The sequence below is a fragment of the Megascapheus bottae genome, chromosome 10 (assembly GCF_031878675.1).
Source record: "Megascapheus bottae isolate mThoBot1 chromosome 10, mThoBot2.hap1, whole genome shotgun sequence".
NCBI classification, from domain to species: domain Eukaryota; kingdom Metazoa; phylum Chordata; class Mammalia; order Rodentia; family Geomyidae; genus Megascapheus; species Megascapheus bottae.
In genome coordinates, this window is record NC_143518.1 from 5,940,034 (window position 1) to 5,957,698 (window position 17,665).

The 17,665-nt window shown below is 43.2% G+C and overlaps 1 protein-coding gene across 1 annotated transcript in view; it reads left to right on the forward strand.

Moving 5' to 3' along the window:
* The first annotated feature begins 1,385 nt into the window (after positions 1–1,385).
* Megf10 (multiple EGF like domains 10) overlaps positions 1,386–17,665 on the forward strand; it is a 147,359-nt gene continuing 131,079 nt past the window's right edge. Inside the window, exon 1 of the mRNA XM_090340113.1 lies at positions 1,386–1,944. The gene's annotated coding sequence lies outside the window, so the exon portion shown is untranslated. The remainder of the gene's footprint in view (positions 1,945–17,665) is intronic.

Consider the following 17,665-nt stretch of genomic DNA (forward strand, 5'->3'; position numbering starts at 1 on the left):
AAGCAGAGCGTGGTGGCTCATGCCTGTAATCCTAGCTACTCAAGAAGTTGAGATCTGAGGATCACAGTTTAAAGGCAGCCGGGGTACTAAAGACCCGTGAATCTCTTATCTCCAATTAATTACTAGAAGAGGGAAGTGGGGCTGTGGCTCCAGGGGTAGAGCAGTAGCCCAGGCCCAGAGTTCAAGCCCCATGACCCACACACAAAAAAATACAGATCAATATTCTTCCTGTATATAGGCCAAAATTCTGGACAAAGTCTTAGCATATTAGATGTAGCAGTACATAAAAAATACAATACCCACCAACCAAGTAGGTTTTAATTCAAAGAGTGAACCAGTGCAGTTATTGTACTCAATGTACTTCTATGTAAAAATGAGCCCTGGAACTTGGGATGGGGGTGGGTAAAGGATAGGGTGCCATTGTTAAGTATTGTGCTCATAATCTGACATAGGGAATTGCAGCCCCTTTATACAGCTACTTAAAAATAACAGTAAAATAAAAAAAATTTTAAGAAGATTAATCTGATCATCTAACACGGAAAGGTAGAAGAACCAAGCCGTATGTGAGGTCCCAAGTTCAAGCCCCAGTATCAGCGGCAAAAAACAAAATCCCAAACCTTATCTAATAGAGCACTTAAGACGGCTGCAATCAGATATTAAATTTGTGTTATGTCTCAATGAGGCGGATTAAGATATTTGGGGGAAGTAGCACAACAGGACGCAGAACGAGACAGCCTCCAGAAAAAAACAGCCGCCTGCAGAACCATCAGGTTTTCTGGGGTGTGGGGAGGGGGGCAGGTCTGGGCCTAGCCCTGAGCAGGTGCCCACTCCCGAGGGCGGGCAGAGATGGACCACCCTGCCTGGCCCAATCACCGGGCTGTACTGTGCAGGTGATGTGGAGTCGTGGGGGTCGGAAGGGAGGAGGATCCGCCAGGCCTAGAGCTTGGCAGCCTCCGGGATAGCCGGGACGCGGGGTTCTCAGCCTGGGGGGGAAGGAGGAGGCGGACCCCGGAGAACTCCCGCCTGCTCCAGCCACAAACCCTCCCGGGTCCCCTCCTTGGGTCTCTCGGGGCGATCGGCAGAGGGAGCCATTCCCCAAGAAATCAGAGCCAGGCCTCGCCGAGGGCTAGGGGACCCGGCTGTCGCCCCCCCCCCCCATCCCGTCTTCTCTGGGCCCCGCCTCCGGAGCGCTCACTGCCCCGGCTCTTCTCTGAAGCTACTTGGCCAGGGCCGCCCCTCCCCTGCGCCCCCAGTTCGCCCCGCCCCCCGGGGCCCCCTCCCCCGCATCCCTGGGCTCTCCTGTCCTCCCCAGTGCGTTTGCTCCCGCGCTGGCCCTGTCCCCGAAATCTTTGCAGAGGGTCTCGCACCCAGCCGGGAGACTTGGATGAGGAGTTTACCCCAAGCCTGGGTCAGGACACAGCTTCGTTTAGGCCCGGGGGCGGGGAGCCCCCCAACTTCGTGAGCGTGCCATTAGTGGGGTCATTCCAGACAGCCACTCCGGCCAGAGGCCACCTGGAATCCGGATGCAGAGTGGTTCCCCCGAGGAATCTGGCTGGTGACAGAGGGGGGCTGTGAGCACGCCGGGCGACACCCCACACCCTTCCCTTCCCAGCGCCGCGGTCCGGGGCCGAGCAGCTGCAGCCACTGCGCGCAGCCGGGCCGCCCCGGCTCCGGTTTCTCCCCTTCCTCCCCCCGGCACCCGCGCCAACCTCCTCCAAGTTTGCAGCCAGTCCCTCCCTCCCTCGTGCGCGCATCCGAGCGTCCCGAACGGCCTGGGGACTCGCCAGCGCCCCGGGTCTCCATCACCCCCCCCCCCAAACCAGGGGCTTTCTCCGGGGACTCCGCCCGCACAGTGCGGGCGACAGACCTGACACCTGGGCTGAAGTTGGATGAAGACCGGAGAGGAGAAGGTGGCGCGGAGAATCGCACCGTCTCAGGACCTGGGTAAGAGTTGGGCAAACACCGCTCTGGTGGCCCTTGGACTTGCTGGACGTATGCTGGGGTGGCGGGGGCTGCTCCTAGGCCCCCCGGGGCAGCTCGAGGTGGGCGCCGCGTCTCGGTGGGTTGGGGTGGCGGTAGTGTCATTGTTACTGTGGTGTGGTACACTGGTTGGGCTGTTTGGGGCTGCGCTGGGATTTCTGGAGTGATGTTGCTCTTCAGGCATGTGGTTTTGTTTATTTCTCCGCCTTGGCTTGGATGTTGGCTATGTTGATCTGGATTTGCTGGAGGGAGGGCGTTTGGGGAGAAATCCCGAAGGCAAAGGTGTTTCAGCTGCGTCTTGCTTTTCGGATCTGGTTCGTTCCTCTGGGAACTTGACTTGGTTTCTCCACTTGACTTTCTGTAGCATTTGATATGCAGACTGGGCAGTTAACTCCGCGGTCTTGGGGGATGCTTGTTTGCTTCCTTCATAAGGGTCCTGGGGCTACAGTATGGGTGACAGACTCCTCGGTCCTTGTCAGTGCTGGAAACCTGGACAGTGCTGGAAGAGGCAGTTCTTCAAGCCAGAGAAACTCATTTAAGGGAGACTAATCCGTGGTAGTCTTTTTCTTTTAAGTCCCTTCTATCTGGTATCTAGGACTTTTTACTTTTAGTTTAGGAAAATAACTTTGTTTTTATTTTGCTTTTGGAAAGTATTGTTTACAAGACATGATTGAATAAATGAAATCCTTGCTGCTTAAAAAAGAATCTCACGCCAACAGTCACCTTTTCGAGAGGACATTCAAAGGCTGGAATTTAAAAAAAAGCACATAAATGAGCAGGTATCACTGTTCTCTGGCAGTTGTGATCATGGTATGCTGGGCAGGCAAGCCTTTCTTGCCTCTGATCTTGCTTGTTTGTGTCGTGGATCACACTCGGTGTATACACTTCCCAAATAAAAGTGTTTTGTTCTTATGGATGGACCGACTGCCAGTATTCAGACATGGCGTCATCCTACCTGGAGAGCTTCAAGGGGGCCTTGAGTAGGGCACTGCTTGCTTCGCCACTGCTATGCCAAAGGGTTCTGTGGGTGAGCTCACAGATAGGCATGCGGGTTCAGCTCTCACTGTGTGGTTTTGTGTTACTTAACCTCTGTTCACATCTGTGAAATCACGAGGGTAATAGTTCTTACTCCACAGGATGGATCACAAATCATCATACATTATCAAATATAATTTCTGAAACATCTCTTACATTTTCAGCCCTATTCTGAATTTGTGTTATTGAAGGTCATTTGCAGTACTTTAAATGCTATTCTATGTGAAACCTTAATGAGCCTGACATATAGGAGGCAAGTATTAGCAAAGACTGCTATTTTATGATTGCACTAATGTTAACTGTCCGATTGCTGCATTATCATTTTTATTAGTCATCTGTAGGTGTTGGTCTTTAATCTCATTTGGGGGCTCTGGAGGCCGTGCTATGTGAGCCTTACTATGAAATAATACATAATGGCTTGTTCAATAGAGCACAAATATGACATTTATGTTACTTTCTCACGGGGCCCTCTCAGTGGGCAAGAAGGTGCATTTAAGAAGACTAGGATTTGCAAAAGTTTGGTGATTATGGCTGAACACGAAAGAGTGCTGGGAATAAGTGAGGAGGTAAGACATTTACTTCACAACTCATCAGTCCCTTAGAAACACTTTCATTAATGCGTTTTAACCTAGTTTTTAGAGGTCAGTCATTCAGCCAGTCTCAATTATCAATCAATATATTAAGCATTCATTGCATTTCAAGTGCTGTTCTGGGCTTTGCACTATTTAAGGTCACTGGCAGCATTTTATATATGGCTACGATAAATATTTGTTTTCTGGCCATGTTCAGCTCATATTAAGTATGGTTAGGGTGCTTCCTCATGCCAGGGGCTTTATAAAGCAAATATCATTTCAACTACACATTTCAACTACAGTGATTTCAACACTTGTTTAAATGTGTATCAAAGCACGGGCCACAGAAATTAAACTAAATACTTGGTATCAGCTCAAATAGATTGCCTCTCTAGGTATGCATCTGCTTGCTGATGTCCAAGCTTGTGTTGGAAGGTGGAAGAAGAGCAAAAGAATTTTGGTATTTCTTCTTGTTCTAACATCTTAATGGAATCACCTTACTCCATCATTGGCTGATTTTTGACATGTTCTTCCATTTTTTTTTCTGTTAAGGTTTGTGTTAGAAAGAATCCAAAGTTTTACAAGTTCAGGATGACCGTGCTCATCAACTAAACATGAAAAGCACTTACCTTTACATGAAACAAGGAATTTGTACTAATCATTAAAGAATGAGGTCATAATATTTCCCCTATGCGAATGCCAGTATATGGCTAGCCTAATATAAATCCTGGCCACTCCCAACCTTGATTCAGATGTAGATTGTCCTGGGTCAGTTCATAACTGGCGCAGATAGCTCTGGTAGAGTGCTACAACTTATCTGCTTCAACATCGCTAACACATTTATTTTATTTTACTTTTTCTTTAAGTAGTTGGATAAAGAAGTTGCCATACAACATAAGTACAATGACTCTTGGTCAGTGTCACCTCTACATAGCTCTCTGAAATACAATTCTAAGCATGTCATTCTCTCAGGGGTGGATTTCCCTGTCACTTAGATTCAGGGCTTTAGCCTACAGGTGTTCTTCTGCATGCTGGGGGCATCTCCAAGTGAACCTCCTGAAGCTGTCTTCAGATGACATTGGGAGAAGCCTTGGCTTGGGGCACAAAGCCTTTGATGGTGGCACACAAGACCCCCTGGGTTATTTCTCCATTCTCTTCCCCAGTCCTCCAGCCCTCACAGATCTCAGTGCTAGCCAGTTTCCCAAACACTTCATGCCTCTTCACACCTGTCTGACCTAGCTTTGTCTATTCCTTTCTCTGCTGGCTACCTCTTTGCTCCCTCTTTCCATGTAATCAGTTACTTACTTACTAATTTTCCAAGACACGTCTGAAAAGTTCTTGGATTTTCCCTCTGAAGCATTTCCTAATCTCTCACATAAATGCAATGTCATCTCCTATGAACTTCCAGTCACTCTTATGGGTAGCTTTCATACAGTGTCTAGCTCTTTGTTACCCAAATCTCCCAATAAGTTGGTGATATCATTATTTTTTTATTAAAAATCCTCATCTAAGTGGACACATAGCAGTAATTATATAATAAATGTCTACAAGATGTGGGCAAAAAAGGATGTATGATACTGATAGTTTCTTAGTGCAATATATTCAGTCATAATGGTGAAAGTTGTGGAAAGCCACTATTTATTTTTGGCTAAATATTATCTACACAATTAACAGCTTGAGGTAGAAAAAAAAAACAAGGGCAAAACAGACTATCCCTAGTCCACATTTGAAACACCAAATTATATTAGTGTAACATATTTAATACCACGGGAGGCTCTATATACAATAAAAACAGTTGTGTTTATAATGTGGAATAGTTTGAGTTGTAAATGCCATAGCCATGCCTGTGCCAGGCCAAATAAACAACTGTGCCCTGTGCCTGACAGTTTATAAAACATTTTTCTCCCTCATGGTACTGGGGCTTGAACCCAGGGCCTAGAGTTTGAAGGCAGTCACTTTCTTCTTGAGCCATACCTCTGGCATATGAAACTTTTTCGCCTGCATTTTTTGGTTTTTTGCATTTGATTACAAACATGGTGACTAGTTCACATTGACTTTGTTTCCTTCTTACAATGATGCATTCCTGAAAGTAGATCTGAAGGTTGTGACAACCTACATGTGATGAAAAATTCTGGCCCTAGAAAGCCAAGCATGTCATCATGTGTACACAATATTCATTGTATGCTCTGTAAAGAAAAATCTTCTTTTTAGCTTTCTATAATTGTAGTTATTCCTTTTTCATTTAAGCAAAAGTGGACCTGTTGAAAATTCAACAAATGGAACTGATTCAGATGAAAGTTTTGAATGTTTTGATCTTTCTCTCAAATTTTATGTAACGCACATATATGTCGCATATATAAATATATATAACACATCTATACACAGTGTGTTACATCTATGCATCTTTCTATCCTTATCTCACTTATATTAAGTTCCTGAGGAAAAGTACTTCTCCGAATTCTATCAGGTTTTAAATGTTTCTATCTCCTTTCATTTGTATAATAACGAAACATACACAAACATTGAAATAGATGTATCAATAATTTCCAGAATAACAACAAAAACCTGAATTGATGGCTCATGGACAGGGCCTGCTCAAATAAACAGGAAGAAACGTGCATTTGCCAGCTGTGTTGACCATCACTGCGATGCAGGGAGGGGGGAGGGGGCAGCTGCATCTGTAAATGTCTATAACGCCCAGCATGGCTGGACCCCAAACACAGCACTGTTTAAGATTGCCTCTGCTTTTGGTTCTCAGTGGTGCACACCAAAGTTTCATTTAAAAAGGAGCCTACTTTTAAGAACTAATGTAAGATTCAGCAAGTTCTGTTGATTTGTTTTCTGTCTGAACTTTGGCACATTTTCTTTTGTCTCTTGATCATTCATTCATCCATTTACTTTACCTATTCTGTGTATGGTTTTTCGGTTTTTCCCACGTTTTGGCTTCTCTCTCTCTCTCTCTCTCTCTCTCTCTCTCTCTCTCTCTCTCTCTCTCTCTCTCTCTCTTCCTCTCTCTCTCTCTGTTTCTCTCTCTCACCATTAAAGATTACTACAATACTTCTTACTCTTTTAAAACATTGTTGAGGTGGCATACTCCAGTAATTTGTGCTACGCTGAGATCTGAGGTTGTAGGTTCAAAGCCAACCCAGGCAAGAAAGTCTTTGAGACTAGATTCTTATTTCCAATCAGCCACCAAAAAGCTGGAGCAGAAAGTATGGCTCAAGTGGTGGAGTGTCAGCCTTGAGCAACAAAGCTAAGGGATAGTGCCCAGACCCTGAGTTCTAGATCCAGGACTGATATATGGACATTAATGTAGAAGATAATTTGGGGAACTTGATAAAATAGATGTATCAAACTATGAGGAAAACTAAGATCTAATGTTATTTCAATTCTATAGGGCATTCTTTGTAGGACTACAAGTGGCACTGTGGGTTTTAATTGGCACATACCTTCTGCCACTAGCCAGATGTAAATGTGAAGTACTAACAAACAGATCCTTTAGTGTCACTATTCATCTCTATCCATTTCCTCTTCTCCTTCATCTCTAGTGATTTATTGTCTCCGATAAAGAAACTATGTGAAGTATTCTAACTACCTCAAATTTCCTGCCCAGAGAACAATAAATTATATTCCTTTAAGACAAAGAAAATCGTATTTCAGTATGGAAAACCTTGTCTTGACAGGTACATGTGCAGGATATTAGCATCTGTTAAAAACATCTTATCTTTGGAAGCAAGGAGGTCCTTTGTAAGGCCAACCAATTGCCTTGTTAATATCTTGTCTGACTCAAATGAGTTGTGCAGATATGGTTTGTTCTAATACCAAGCCATGATGGATCTTTTAAATACCTCTATCATTTAAAAATATCTACACATGTAATACATATGTCTAGATGTACATATATTATTGACTATATATTATTGAATGAGGATTTGATGATAAGGTATGATTTTGGTTCTTTAAAAGAGTAATTGGCTTGAGTTGGAGTTCTTTCTCCACCAAATATTTATTAAGTGACGGGTATAATGACGAAGTGATAAAAGGTATGAGTACCAAGAAGTTTGTGACTTTTAAAAGTTCCAGATTCTAATAAGTCTTTTTAAAGACACTCATGGAATTCTAGGACTGGATCCCGCCCATCCTGCACGTGCCTTAAAGAAACCCTGCACTTGCCCCTGCAATTGCTTTATAATATAAGTCATGTGTGGTTAGGAGCCTTCTTGAGATGCAAACAAAAACTGGCAAGTTCCCCGCCCCATTCCTTAAGTATAAGACAGAAAACTGAATCCTTGCAACTACTATGAGAGTTCTTAGGGGTAGGCGTGAGGATAGGGGTTCACGTTCTTCATCAGGATCTGAATTTATATTTACTCTTAAGCAGTTTAAAGATTCCTTTATCACGTCACAGCACTTTTAACATGAAGCCACCCATAAATGTCATGGTGATTCCTTCACTTCATAAAAAGCCAGCAGCCATGTGACTTCGAAAGCTTTGGAACTTTTAGGACTACGGAAGAAGTTCATAGCTTAAAACTTAAAACAATATTAGGCTTGCCTGACTTCCTTCCCTCTGTCTCTTCCTCCCCCCCTCTCTCCCTCCCTTCCCTCCCCTCATCCAGAGCTGGTGATCAAACCCAAGTCAAATCTGAGACTCAGTGGTAGGCAAGTGCTCTACCTCTGAGCTACATCCTTAGCTCAACATACTTGCTTTTACAAAGTTCGTCTTGCTAGTGAAGCTTCCTCCTGGCCTAGCCTTCTCTGGAGGGAAGCCTCTACTAGCTCAGCCTCTACTAGCTTTCTGTGGTACCTTCTTCCATAACCCTGGGCCCTTCTCATCACTGGCTCATTGATGATCCACTTTCTCAATTCCAATTTCCTTCTTTTTCAAAAACTTACATATTTACTATAAAGGAATTGCCATTTGACAAATTGGTTTATAAATACAATTATTTTGATCGATGTTCTGAAGAGCCACTGACATGTAAAACATTTCCCTGTCCTGTTTCCTCATGTTCCTTGGTGTCCTCATCTTTCAATTGTCTTCTTCCCAGTCATCTTTGCCTCCTTCATTAAAATACAATAATCAGGGTTTGACGTATTCGTAGTATAAAACTCTTTCCTCTCTTCTAGTTCCTCCTTTAAACAGAAGTACAACATCAGGCCCCTGGTGAGTGACAAAGATTCCAAGACATCTCATTTTTTCAGCCTTTGGTCTCAAACCTCTAAGGCAGAGATACTGGTATGTCTCAAGACTTTGATTTGCTAGGGGTGTGGTTGGCCAGGAATGGGTATTCTTAGCCTGATCTACTTATGTACAGGATCCGTGGGTCTCTGTATAGAGTTACAGTGCCCATTCAAATGGTGTTCCTCCCCCCATTTTTTTTTTCTTTTTCACATTTTAGTGATTTGGCTAGAAGGGTCACAGAGAATAGGGCCTGTGAGAAGCTGGGCCGCTCTCCCCTACTAAGGAGGACAATGGCTGCAACACAAAGCTGTTCATGTGACAGCCAGAGAAAGGGGCCCATTGTTTGAGGGTTGGCCCATGCACTGGGCTCTGGCTGGCTTGTCCAGCTCTGCTCAGAGTCCCAAGGAAACAGACAGACTTGAATCAGAGACAAAGAAAGGAGGTCAAGGCCTTCCACAGCAAAACGACCTGCAGCAATGTGTCTGATGTAGAATTTGGGAAGGGAAAAAGGAATTCCTTGGAAATCTCATTCATGTGGGTTTTGGAGTAGCAGACACATCATTAGGGGAACACTAGTCTATCAAGATCCCAATAGGCCTTTGCCGAAGAGGAATTGTTTTCCACTATGTTCTACTGACTTACTGGACTGAAGGATTTCATTATTGTCAAGGCTAATATGATCTTTCTTTGTTCATGATAGGCAAAAACTCACTTCCAGGCCTCTTTCCTCAGGCTTATCAAAGACAGGTGTTCAATCTGATTAAATTCAAGCTTGTGGTCTCAGAAAGATTGATAGAGTATTAATAATTCCTTCCCAGATCTAAATTTAGATAGAGAATTTATTGATAGGCGTGGACAATTAAAAGGCACCCCCTCTTGATGCTATTTAAGCTCTTGATGCTATTTAAGCTACCGTAGGGATCAAATCTTAGGCTTCCAAGTTGGACACATTCTTGTGTCAGAGGAAGATTCAAATCCAATCACAGCCATTGCAAAGGTCGTAGATGTTCAAACAGAATTGTTCTTTCAGTCTGTTTCTCCCTTTATGAAAAGCATGCCATTCATTCAGGCTTTGCCTGAATGTGCTTCTTTCAAATGAATCTTGGTCTGTAGTTCTTAATGCATATTTGTAGATGCCTTCTTTTTTGTTTCTTTATCTTAAGATTTTTTTTAAATACACACAGACACACAGAATATAAATTTAGGGGTAGCATAGTAAAAATGTCGTGTGTGTGTGTGTGTGTGTGTGTGTGTGTGTGTGTGTGTGTGTGTATGTGTGTGTGCATGCATACGTAATGGGTTCCAGAGAGCCCATTTCCATGGAGTGTCCAGGTAGCTGACACTCCTGGGCCAGTAGGAGTCCTTTTGTCCCTGCTGTAAGTGGTTTCCTGGTGGAATCATTTAAGGTTTACCCCCAGGAAAGGGCAATATATGACTTGCTTGAGGTCACTTAGAGCTCCTTTTAATTAAGTCTGTCTGTGTCACTTGATTATAGATTATCATTGTAGATCCATTAAAGAAGGAGATGCAAGTGGATCTCAGAGGCAAGTGGCTTTTTTGTCATTATCTTTCTCCTCTTCCCTCTTCCCCTTGTTTGTTTATCTTTTACCAAGTGGCTATTTGTTTTTGCCTCTAATAGAGATGCCACCGAAGTGGAAAAAGGGAAAAGGAGACTTTACAGGTGGCAAAAGAATTGTACTAAACACTAGCTTGATTAGTTAATTAATTTCCAATTCCTGGTGATTAGGTCTGCTTCTTTGGCTGTGTTTGTGTTATTTAGAGAAGCTTGCAGCTCGGTGCTATGAAGGAAGAGTGCTGCACAGAGTTTGTTCTTCTGTAGTTTTACTTATTGAAAAGAACATAACAGAAGCCACAAAACAGTACAAAGGCTGCATGTTGTCTTTCCTCTTTTTCCTCCTTTTTTATCTTCTTCTTCCTCCTTCTCCTTGTTTCCCTCCCCCTCTTCCTTCTCTCCATACCCTTTGCTCTCCCTGCCCCATTTCTTCTTCCTCCTCCTCCTTTATCCTTTTTCTTCTTTTTCCTCTTCTCCCTCCTCCCCTCCCTCCCTCCCTCCCTCCCTCCCTCCCTTCCTTCCTTCCTTCCTTCCTTCCTTCCTTCCCTCCCATTTTATTGGGACTGGGTCTTCTGTCAGAATAAAAGTTCTGCCCACAGAGATGTTCTGAGATGCTGTTGTTGTTAGGCGCAATCGAGTACTAATAGTATGATATGCTCAACTTATGAAGATGACTGAGCTGTGCAGGTTTGATTTGTGGTTCCTAATTGAAGTCTTGTTGGGACTGGGAGGGTAAAGAGCTTTAGATATCTATTAGCTACCTTTTACTTCCATAGCTGGAAGAACCTAGCATCATAAGGCATCATGATATGTAATCATTTTTCGTGGATTGGCATTGTGATAGGTAATGGTTTTTCTTCTCCAGGTAGCAAGTCCTGTGCTTGAGAAGTCAAGAGTAGAGTGCAAAACAAAGCATCTCTCCAAACTGAACAAACCCAATCTCATTCTCACTCTCCACCTCTCCTTCTTAGAATCTGACAGGGGAACGAAACAGAAAAGAACTCTACGGATATGGAGGTGACAGTGCTGCTAAACTCTTAATATTGGAATGCCTCCTGCTCACACCTCTCCCTCCTGTCCTGTTCCTTACTGAGATACAGGGATGTGAGCCACGTGTTGCTTGCCCTGTTGCTCTCATTTCTGCGCTCATCAGGGAGCCACAGGGGTGCTATCTGTGGAGGTGGAGTAGTCCCAGAAGATAAAGGATGCTTCGGGTCCTGCCATTACTGTCTAGAGGACTCCATTCTTCAGCATGGCTGCAGAGATTGACCAAGTGAGCCATTACTAGGGAAGGATTGGTCTTAGAAGTGGAGCTGATAAACCCAAATAGAGAAAATAGGAGCAATTTCTTTTCCAAAGGAGAGTTTGGCATCTTTGGCCTTGAAATGGGCCTATCATACCTATAAGGGGTGTGAGTATCCATTCCGTAGATTTTATTTTGGGCAGTGAACTTAGCAGTTAAGTGTTGGTTTATGTACACATGTGATTAACATTGTGAATGAGGAGACGAGGCTTGGAAGGCACTGGTCTACTTCTGGCTCTGTCATTTACCGTATAAATGTAGAAATCTGGGCTGGAATTCAATCTCTGCTCTTTAAAACTTTGTGACCTTGGAAAAAACTATTAAGAACTTCTTTTTTCATTATCTGTGAATGATAGCAGTATATGATTCAGTGTTGCATTTAGCATTGAGGAACTTTTCAAATAAACACCACTTACCATGATTTAACACCAGATAATGTTAAGATAAGAAAAAATAATTAGCATATCTAGGAATTAGGCTTGTTTAGGCTTCTTATAAATGAATCATTGACGTGCTTAAATAAGATCTTACTAATTAAGCACAGAATTTACAAGTATAGTCTCTGATATCAAATGCAAGCTACAATAAGATATTCTGAAATTAAGCACAGTTACACATACTCATAAGCATAGATATTTTAAAATGAAGATAGCATTTTGCTGAAAAATATATTTATCTTGATCATAGAATTAGATACTGTTAGAAAATTAACTGGTCCTTTTAAGATAACAGCAGAATTTAAAGCAAGTATTTTAAATTCAAACCAATTCTTGTAGCATACATATTCATAGGAGCTCTATTCAAAATGACCCAAACTGTTTTCTTGGTGAGGAAGCAGAAAGAATCCATGTGATCACCATCAGTGTACAGATAAATAAAATGTGTCATATACATGCACTGGAATATTATGCAGCCGTGAAAAAGAATGAAGCATGACACATGCTACAACAGAAGCTGGACAGGGAGTTTGGCCTAGTGGCAGAATGCTCACGTGGCATGCACAAAGCCCTGGGTTCGAGTCCTCAGTATCACATACATAGAAAAAATTAGAAGTAGTGCTGTGGCCCAAGTGGTAGAGCGCTAGCCTTGAGAAAACCCAATGACAGTGCCTAGGCCCTGAGTTCAAGCCCAGGGACTGGCAAAAAAAAATCAAAACAAAACAAATGCTTGTATGTGGAGATTTGCCAAGCTAAGGCTGGAACGAACAATCCTTTGCCTTTCTTTCCAGGCAATGTGTAAATGATGCTTTGAAGTTTTGTTTGTATAGTGCCTGCGAGTTTTCAAACAGCCACTTTATAGCCCACCACTGCTGGGCAGTTTAATTTTTATGATTGTCCCTGAGGGCTAAACCTTTAATCCCCTGGCCACCTCCTAGCAGAATTGTCTTTGCTTGAGGGAATTGTATTATTATGAAGTCCAAAGACCTTCTGAAAAGAATCTCCTAGGTAGGTTAGCTTTTAGAATTTCAAGCATTTGTGAATGTGTAGGGCTCTGATCTGTCTAGTGTATTTTAGATGATTCAGTAGCTCTGTTCATTCAAAGAGGTTTTCTCGTTTGTCTGACCTAAGAGTGTTCCCTCTAGCTGGAGAGAATTTGGAAGAGAATTTGTCCTTTCTTGGCCAGATTGTACTGTTTGCAAAAATGAGGCCATTCAGTAAGGACCACATTTACGTGTAGACTCACTTGCAGGCACTAAAGGAGTGTGATGTTTTCTGAGTTAGTGGCTCACTGTGTGCTTCCTGCTTCCTTTGTTGTTCGACATGCTAGCTCTGAGAAGGATGGCACCCCACTCCTGCAAGGTGGTTTTTTAGAATGGACTATTAGGGGAAGAAGGAATCCGTTTGTTACTCAGGTCCCAGCTTACTACACAAGAAGCTTCCCAATGGCTGTCTTGGCACTGGCACTGACTCAGTCAGTGAGAGAGCAAACACCTTACCCCAGGGAAAGCAAAACCCTGCACATGTGTGCTAGGTGTCTTTATGTGGCTCTTCCCATAAAGATGTCTCTGAGATGGGAGGAGATGACTGTACTTGGCCACCTGGCTCCAGCCACTATTACCCAGAAGAAAAAGTCATAGAAAATGGCCCGGCCATCCATTCATTAGGGTCCAGTTGTTGGAGATGTGAAGATGCTTGCAGACAATTAGTACTGGGTTGTACAGTTGTGTGTGTGTGTGTGAATGCATGTGCGCCAGCACTGAGACTCGCACAGGGTTTGGGCACTGACACTTGGGCATTTTTGCTCAAGAAGGCTCTCTACCACTTGAGCCACAGCTCCACTTCTGGCTTTTGGTGGTTAATTCGAGTCTCACTGATTTTTCTGCGAAGGCTGGCTACAAACCATGACTCTCCTATCTCAGTTCCTATACCCAAGTAGGTAGACTTACAGTCATTAGCCATTGGCTTCTGGTGCAAGTTCTAGCTTGAATGTACTGTATGCTGGGTTGTAGAGGGTGAAGGGATGTCTCAAGCTGGAGAATTCCTGTATTCCTCACCAACATAGCTGACCACTGGAGACTTGCTTCAATTTGAGTCATATTTTTGTTTTCCAATCCTTGTGTAACTGAAAAACTAGACTAAAGCAAATCGCCAGGTGGTATCACTAATCTTTTAAAATACGTTTTGTTTCATCCTTGAGTAGTGAATGAAATAAAAAGAAAATACTTCCAGGGTGAGGAAAACCCTAGAGCTCAATGGATCAACCTAGAGTAGAAAGAGTTGTCTTGCTCAAGGCCAGAAATGACCTGGAACTCTAGCTCTGCCCAACCTAAGAAAGTTCTTTGGGCTTCCCTTTCTTTATTTACAAGACTAGAATAACAAAGTGGTCCCCCATGAACTTAACCGGGGAGCCCTGGTGCAGGGTTGGGCTGTGGGGGTACCACCACACTGAGTTGTTTTGGGGGCCCAACGGAGCTGGCCCCAGTGGCAGCACCTGGAGCAGAGCCCAGCTTTGCCTGTAGCAGCTGCTTGTCCGGGTCAGAGATAGACAGCAACTGGCTGGCAGGAAACCCAGAGCCACACTCTCTGCTCTGCCATGGCCCAGAGAAGCTGCATGGATTACAAGTGCTCCCTCTGTGCTGCCTCCTATAGCCTAAACATGTCCACACACCCTTCCCTGTTAAACTACACCTTTCATGGAGTCTCGAGATTTAGCTAAGATCAGGCCAACTTGAAGTTTCTTGTCCTTGATGGATATAAACTCTACTACTTCTCCATGATGGATCTCAGGAAAGATGTGCAAAAATGAATGTTTTTACTCTTTTTTTTTAAAAAAAGAAATACAACGTTTTCTCCCATTTTAAAAATCAGCATCAATGAATGGTTCAGGGTTTTCATTTCATTCATTCATACAATGCACTTTGATCAAACTCATCTTTGCTGCCACTGCCTCCCTCTCTCTCACTGCCACCTATTCCCAAACCACTCTCAACAATCTTCATTTATACATCATTTTTAAAAGTTTACTTTGATGCACCCCAGTGCACTCCACCTATGTTACTCATTCTTAACTACCCTCTCTCCTACCCATCAACCCTTCTTTTTTTTAGTGGGTCTTATTATACAATATACATAATGCTATTGATAAAAGCATTATGTTACACATATACAATATTGTATATGTTATACATAATAGAATTACATATATTATAAAGAAATATATATCTATATATTTATATATTCCATATAAGCATATAGATATATAATATCAATTTTTCTATATCTTCTGTGCTTTTTACGCTCATCACCCTCTCCTTTCCCTTTCTACCCTGTGGTCCTTTAAACAGTTCTCTTCCTCCTCCTCCTACTCCTCCTCCTCCTTCTCCTCCTCCTCCTCTTCTTCTTCTTCTTTCTATCTAGATTCTACATATGAGTAAAAGTATGTGACGTTTGTCCTTCTTAGATTGATTTAGCTCCTTTGACAAGTCTGTCCTCCCCACCCCCAGCTTTTTAAGGAAGACATTTCTGGCTTTTATTGATTGATTTTTGTTTTTGTTTGTAAAGCTTGATACTTGTTTCTATTTCTGTAGAGACCCCAAGTGTGACTATCAGGTGATGAAATAGAGCCTGGGTTCTGGTTCTGGAAGTGCTGTATGCAAAGCTCAGTCTAGCCCCATTGGGATAACAGGGCCCAGAGCTCTAATCCATGCCACATGCCTTGACCCGAACAGACCCTGCAGGAAAACAGAAGACTTGCTGTCTCCTCATGAAGCAGTTGCTCAGAATCCCTGTCCAGCTGTGCCCTGCTTTGTGGAAAGTGCAGTGTGACTTAATCTTTTAAGCTCTGCCCTCCCCATAGGTATTATCCATAACAACTGGTTGGGGATACCTGCCAGGCTTGCTCCAGGTTGGCACTCTTCCTTCAACACAAAGCAGATAACTGCTTTGTGTAATTCTTATGTCATTTGCCAGCCCTGGGGGAGGAAAAACAGAGTTACTTTATTCAGACCCAGAAAAATCTAAATTGAAAAATTATAAGAACTAGAGAATAGCAAATTCCTTTAAAACCTCACATTCTGTAGAACTTTGCTAAGAAAGCAAAGTGCACAAATGTGCAGGATTCCTAAAGACCTTCCAAATGCAACAATCAAGTCACAGTTAGACGTCCAGCAGGCAGTGGAGGACAGCTGGAATTCCCTGTCGGTTTTCATTGACTTAAGAGAGATCCTTGACCGGGTTCTGGAGAGATTGCCATGGACTACAAAGTTCTCCGGGAGTGGAAAAGTACGAGAGAAGTAGGAGTGATGGGACCAGCTGAACCCACTCTCCATGTTATGTTTCTCCTCCTTCTACTGTAGGAGTGTTGTAGGAGTGTGTGTGTGTGTGTGTGTGTGTGTGTGTGTGTGTGTTATCCAGCTATCCAGATCCAGAGTGAAAAGAAGAGAGCAAGAAGCCTCTGTCTGCGGGGAAGATACTGGTTTCCTTTTAAAACTTGGCTTGCTTTTAAATATGTAGTTTTTTGGTACGGTGCTAAAACGCACATGACATACAATTCGTCAATGTTAAGTGTATGGTTCTGTGGTATTTGCATCTCCAGACCTATTCATTATTCCGACATCAAAACTCTGTGTCCATTAAACAGCAGCTCGCATTTCCTTCTTAGCAGACCCTGTCTACCCCCAAGGTATGTCTAGGTTCATCTCGATGAATATGACTACTGAAGTTGACTCATACAGAATTTGTCTTTTAGGCTGGTACCTAAATGACACGCTGTCCAATGGATTTCTTCCGTTTTAAAGGCTAAATAACATCCCATACTGAAAAGGACCTATGATACTATTCACTCACTTGTATTTTCTCCTCCCCTCCTCCCCTCCTCCTCCTTCTCCCTCTCCTCTCCCCCCCCCCTTCTTCTTTTTGCATCAAGACCTCATGCTTGCTGGGCAGATAGATGCTCTACCACTTAAGTTACTCTGATAGTCTTTTTTTGTTTTAGTTATGTTTTGAGTCTCATTTATGCCTGACTGTCCCAGATCCAATCTGGGCTTCCTTTAGTTGCCAGGGTGCTGCAACACACCACCACATGCCCCTGAACTCAGCCATTGAGTCCCAAGAAATTTTATGTTTAGGCTGGCCTCAAACTAAGATCCTTTGATCTCCCTGGCCAAAGTAGCTAGGATTTTAGGCTTGAGCCACTGTACCCAGCTTCTACCTTTTAGTATTCCAAATACTATTGTAAACATTAGTATACAAAAATCTGTTTTAACCTCTACTTTCAGTTCTCTTGGAGTGAACACGTGGAAGTGGAAGTCTTCCATGCTATGGTAATTCCTGTCTGTTTGTTGCTTTCAGGAGCTATCACGTTGTTTTTCACAGTGGCCACTCCATTTCACTCTCCTCCCAGCACTGCACAGTGGTTCCAGTTTTTCCACATCCTTAACCAACACTTAAACACTACCTTCAAATAATCAGCAAAATGTTGCCCTGGAGCCTTAACTCTGTTGGTAGAGCACAAGCTGAGGGACCATGATGAAAAAGCCAAGCAAGCATGGGCTTTGAGTTCAAATCCTAGTGCTACAG